Genomic DNA, 6456 nt, shown 5'->3' on the forward strand with positions numbered 1-6456 from the left:
AGATTCCCTATCTCAGTGAAATTATGTACTATTTGTCTTTTTCTGACTGACTTATTTCATTTAGCTTAATACTCTCCAGGTCCATCCATGCTGTTGCAAACGGTAAGATTTCCTTCTTTTTCACATCCATGTAGTCTTTCATTGTGTGCATGAACCACAGCAGTTTTATCCACTCATCCACTGATGGGGACACTTAGGCTGCTTCCACATCTTGGCTATTGCAAATAACACCGCGGCAAACATATGGGTATACATATTCTTTTGAATTAGTCTTTGGGGTTTCTTCAGATATATACCCAGAAGTGGAATCACTGGGTCATAAGGCAGTTTCCATTTTAATTTCTTGAGAGACCTCCATGCTGTTTTCCACAGTGGCTGCACCAGTCTGCAGTCCCCCCAACAGTGCATGAGGGTTCCCGTTTCTTCACATTCTCCCCAGCACTTGTTGTTTGTTGATTTATTAGTGATAGCCATTCTGTCAGGTGTGAGGTGATATCTCACTGTGGTTTGAATTTCCTTTTCTCTGATGATGAGTGACACTGAACATCTTTTCATATGCCTATTGGTCATCTGTATGTCCTTTTTGGAGAAGTGTCTACTCAGGTCTTCTGCCGATTCTCAAATTCTTAATTACAAAATTAGGTACCAAAGAAACATTTTCACCCCACCCCTCAGCTTTTACTTCATGCCTCAGAATCACTGGGTTGAGGTAAAGTCAGGGCTCTCTACTGATTTTTTAAAATCTATTTATTATGGAAATTTTACATGTGGGAGAGAGAGAAGAAATAAATAGAACCCTATGTAAACATTAACCAGCTTCAATAATTATCAGTTTGTGGACAGAACTGTTTAATGTTCATCTCAACCCTCATGCACGGTTGGTGGGAATGCAGATGGGTACAACCACTGTGGAAAATTGTATGGGAGTTTCTCAAAAAAATTAAAAATGGAACTGTCTCATGACCCAGTGATTCCACTTCTGGATACATATCTGAAGAAACTTCAAACACTAATTCAAAAGAATATATGCACCCCTATGTTCACTGCAGTGTTATAATATCCGAGCTATGGAAGTAGCCCAAGTGCCCATCAACAGAGTGGATAAAAAAAGCTGTGGTACATATATATAATGGAATATTACTCAGCCATAAAAAAGAACAAAAACAGGACTTGTGAGTGACCACACGAGTGGACGTAGAGGGTATTACGCTAAGTGACGTAAGTCCATCAGAGAAAGACAAATGCCATATGGTTTCACTTACGAGTCTATGTGGAGTCTAAACAACAATAAGAATGAGCAAACAAAATGGAAGGAGACTCAGGGATACAGAGAACAGACTGATGGCTGACAGGGGGATGGCGTTGAGGGACTGGGGGAAACAATCGGAGGGATTACAGAGTACACACTGATAGTTACAAAGTAGTCACGAGGAGGTCTAAGTACAGCACAGGGAATAGAGTCAGTGATAGTGTGATAGCTACGTGTGGCGCAGATGAGTCCTGGAAATATCAGGGGGACCACTTTGTGAAGTACATGACGTCTAAGCACTATGCTGTGCACCTGAAACTCACACACAATGATATTGAATGCAAACTGTAATCGAAAAGGAGCAAAAAATAATCTGCACCTTCCCTCAACTCCAGACTACTTTGAAGCAAACCTAAGAATATCATCACATCTGTAGGTATCTAAGGGTGTGTTACTAGAAAACAACAGTTCTTTTTATTATTTTTAAAGAATATACCACGATGCCCTCAGTCATCTGTTTCTGCACCTGTAGGCTGTCACTACAGTGCTTTCCCTTGTAGAAAATTCATCGTCTGTGCACTGGAGGAACGTTGCAGGTGTGCACACAGACACACACTTGAAAGGGAGTGAGCGTGGCCTCAGAGGGTGCAGCCTGTGGTAAAGCTCTTAGACGTTTGGAACAGGGGAAAGTCCTTAGGTCGAGCTGGGGACCCTGTGTGACTGCGTAGGAGAGGTGAAGGGTTGCCTCGTCTGCCACAGAGGGGCTGGCCGGGGTGTGGAGCACCCTCCGAGCAGCTCTGAGGTGGGACCCTTCAGAGGCAGGCCCAGGCCACGTGGGCGACTCCAGGACCCCCCAAGGCGCACAGCCTGTGCATGCACATGGCCATCCTGTGTGATGAGTGAAGAGGCAAGAAAATGAATCTTTCTCTGTCACTGAGTTATTTTCCTTCAGATGCTTCTATGCACTCTATAATTTTTCTCTGGAATCCTTGGAAGGCTCTCTTCTTGTTTCAGAAGCTCTGTCGGTGTTTCTGAAATAGTCTAGCAATTTACACCTCCCCAGGCACCCCCAACACCGTCCCACCCTTGGATTTTACAGCCACTGCTCCTGCCCACATAGGGGACGCGCTCCCTAAATCTCCTTTCCTCTCTGCTCCCCAAGAATTCCTCAAGGTTCACCCCCTCTGCTTGGGGCTGCCCTGTGGCCCCACTCCACAGCTAACCCTCCCATTCTGTATTGGCACCCTCAAGGAGGCTGCTGTCGGGGCCAAACCAGACCCGTCCCCCTCCAGGGGAGTTAGGAAGATCGGTGGGGATGATAAAAGCAAGGCAGGAAATTTTAACATCTACAGAGGAGAAGAGTATCGAGTTTCACGAATTCATCACTCAGCTCTGCCAGTTATCAGCTCATGGCCATTCTTCTCTCACCTGAGTCTCCTCCTCTCCTCCTCTCCCTGTCCCGCACCCTCTCCTTCATCACCGGGTTATTTCGAAGCTGATCTCAGGGCGTGTATTTTAATTTTTTTAATTTGAGTTTCTTCTGAATAGGTAATATTGACCTGACTCAAATGCGAAAAGTACAAAGGGCTGAAAAGAGAAAAAACTCTCCCTCCTGCCTCTGTCCTGTCATAGGGCAGATGAAAACCAATGACCACTATACACTGTAGCTCCTCCCACTGAAAAACGTAGCTTATCTCTCTGCCTTGAATGTACATTTGCTTGTGTGAATTGCTTTGGCCAGAGGCACTTCACCAAACATCACGGAAGTGAAGGCTGCAAAGTGTGCGCCCCTGGGCTTGCCCTCCTGCTTCTGGGGACTCTGACATGCCCAGGTGAAGCGGCCCCCGCCCATCCAGCCAACCCACAGAAACGTGAGCTGGATAAAACGGTGGTCGTTTCAAGCCACTAAGTTTGGGCTGGGGTGGTACACAGCACAAGTCAACTGAACCCCCACCCCACCCCAGTTCCCACACCCAGCAAGTACGCTCCCTCCTGAGGGATCCAATATTACCAGCTTGTGAATCCTTCCCAAGACAATCCTCCTTTCCCAACTCCTTGTTTTTTTAAACAAATGACAACACACAATTCTGCACCTAGTTGTATTCGACGTAACAGTGTATTTTGGAGCTCACTTCCTAGCAGGGCATGAGGAACTTCCTTTATAGCGTGTCATTGTACGCACAGACTGCAAACGATTCCACCAGTCTTTGTTGACAGCATTTAGACCGTCTGCAGGCTTCTGCTATTCCCAGCAACGCTGCAGTGGACAACCTCACACTCCCTCATCCGCACACGCGTGCTGGTTTCTGCAGGGTGAATCCTAGCTGGGGCTCACAGGGTAAGAGTGAGGTGACGTCACACACGGAACGCAACCTGGAGGGAAGGAAATGCTTCCTGTTCCTCAGCCTCCCCCTTCTCTCTGGGCCACAGCGGCCTCTTTGGCCGACAGGACTGAAGTTGCCAGTCCTGGCATGAGGCCTCTCAGGTTGGCCCGGCCCACCCTGCCCTCACCACAAGGGGACCAGCCCGGAGCTTCGTGGGCTCCACGGGGGTGGCGTGCTCTGACTACTGCTTCCCTTCCAAGCCCCAGACGTATAAAAACACTGATGTGTGAAGCTTCTAGGATCCGCACACCCACGATTCTGGGACAGTTCTGGTGTGTTATCATTCACTGACAGACTCTCACAAGGCCAGTGGAGGCCAGAGTCCCTGCCACTCACAGCGGACGAAGGGGCCTGTGTGGCATGAACTCCGACTGAACACACATCGGCACCTCAGCCTAGACCATTCACGCGGGGAGCACTCTGGCTGGCAAACCTGAACAGACCAAAACAGCAGGTGAGATGCAGTGCCCTGCCTGCTATGGAAGAGGGGTAGACACACAGCAGCACCTGGGCCAGGTGCACGGGAGCAAAGGCCAGGCCCACCTCCCCCGCTCTCAGCCAGCTCCCTCATGGTCTGTTCCAGTCACTGCCAGGCCCTCTTCTCGAAAGACTGTGCTCCGCTAGATCTCTGGGCTCCCAGGGAGGAAAACAAGTTCCCAGGAGACCAAACCCTCATCGAGACCTGCTGGCCTTTGCGGTGTGCTCTGGAGGACCCAGGCTGGGGACCTGCTGTCTTTCCCTGGCACTCTCCTCCCTCTCTCCCGCCTGGCCCAGCTCAGCGTCTGCTCTGTCCCTCCTTAACACTTACGTAAACCTCTCGCTTCCTCCCCAATTCTGGGCCACATGCCTGGTCTTGCAGCCCCCCAGGCCTGTGGTCACTCCAGATTTGGCAGGTGACCACTGTGCTCAGTCCCAGAGGTGCCTGGCCCTCCTCTGCCCGGGTATGGGGAGGATCCTGGGCTTGGAGCACTTGGAGGAACAAGACAATTCTGTCCACACCTGATAAGACTGACGCCGAGGTGAGGTCAGAGTCTGGTGAGGAGGCAGCCAGGCCCAGGGACAGATAACCTGAAGATGCTCTGGGCCCTCGGTGCCTCTCAGGAAGGCAAATACCTGCATGAGCAATAAAAGCAAACTCATGGGAAGGAAGAGAAAAGCACAGGGTGTGGAGATGAATCCTGTGATGGGGACCTGTGAAGTGGCCTTGGGGTCTTGGCCGGGGGTCTCCTCGGGGCCTCCATCTGCCCACACTCATGGCCTTTATCTCCAAAGTTGCAGGCACCAGGAACGTTTTATCTCTCACTCCCTGTATCTCGGATGCTTGAGCTGCTGGAGAGTCGCACAGTGCGGCGGAGCCTGTCCACTCCCCGCCCGCGTCCTCATTCCTACAAGGGGTGGAAAAGGTTTCTCTCAATCTTCCTGCTTAAAAATAGATCCTTAATAACTATGTGTGAGTTCGTGGCTTAAAAAATCACGACTCCACTGCTTGGGTGGAATTTAGTTTGGACAACGCTAAAAGGCTACTATGGACTGAACATCATTGTACTTCCGTCACCCAGCAGAGCCTGTCTGCAGGGCAGGGAGAGCCTCCAGTTAGTGGGGAAGAACACTGAAGCCTTGGAGAGGCTTGCCCAAGCTCACACAACGGGCGGGGGTCGGGTGGGGGTTTGAGTCCGGTCTGGAGGACTCCAGCGTTCCGGCCCCTTTCCCTTAGGGCCCAAACGCTGCTTTGAGGTTGAGCTGGGAAAGCATAGAGGTCAGAAGCAAAACAGCGCAAGGGACGGAGCCTTCCTCTCTCTTGGTCGTGGGTCGTGATGCACACGATGCAGGGCCATCGCTAGGCACTGTGCAGCCGGCAGGCGCCACCAGACCGCTAACAGGGCAGAGTGGGGCCGCTGACATTGGGTGTTGCACACACCAGCCTCCCCCCAGAGGCTCCCTGGTGGGAGAGTGAGTGAGCGCAAACCTTTCCCCTCTTCCCTTGGTTTGACCTGAAGCACCTAGTACCTCCTGGACTTGTGTGTGATCGTGTGATCGATGAATACTTGTGATTTTTTTCTGAGGTAGTCTTTGTAGTTAAGAATGAGGATGTACCTCATTTTTTTAAGAAAAGCATTACCTCCACTTAAGCTCCTGTTAAGAGAGCCCGCAATTTGCTGCAGGACCCTCAGGGAGTTGTGGGATTGGAATTAATAATAACGATCTGTTAATTCTCTGCCTTTGCCCCGGCTGCCTTCCAAGACTTGATGTGGCGTCCTGCTGTTTCCGCTCCAGATCAATCAATGATAATCTTCAACTCAGTGAGGGGCACGTTCTGGGGACGTACTCCACTGTCAACGCGCGGCGGCTAAAATCAGATTTCTTGGAACCCGTTTACAAGAGGCTTTGCATCTGCCAGATTGCTTGCTGAGCCTAAAACCCTGCACACGCGTGGTGACCTTGACGTGGCTGTTTCCAGGAATCCTCTTTTCCCCTAAGCCATGGCTGTGTGACATTTCCAAGTCACCCGGCAGGGATCCGGCTTCAGTCTCTGTCTTTCCACTAATGACCATGACCGTCATCCAGGTCTGGCCCATCCTCTGGGCCCCACGCCCTCGCTGGCACTGATTGTGCTCTGGGGGGGTGCAGGGGGGCAGGGGGCAGAGAGGGCCGCACAGGGAAGGAGGAAGCAGGCTGCGCGTGCCTGCCAGTGAGGGCTGATGATTTCGCCTCTCTGCCCGGCTCCTCCTGTGGGGCAGGCTTGGGGAAGGAGAAGCTTTTCTTGACCTCAGTCCCCTCACCCATTTGTTTATTCCTTTGTTTATGCACCCGCTTATTGGCCAT

Source organism: Sturnira hondurensis, unplaced genomic scaffold (assembly GCF_014824575.4).
Source record: "Sturnira hondurensis isolate 20B ecotype Veracruz unplaced genomic scaffold, ASM1482457v3 Scaffold0005279, whole genome shotgun sequence".
NCBI lineage: Eukaryota > Metazoa > Chordata > Mammalia > Chiroptera > Phyllostomidae > Sturnira > Sturnira hondurensis.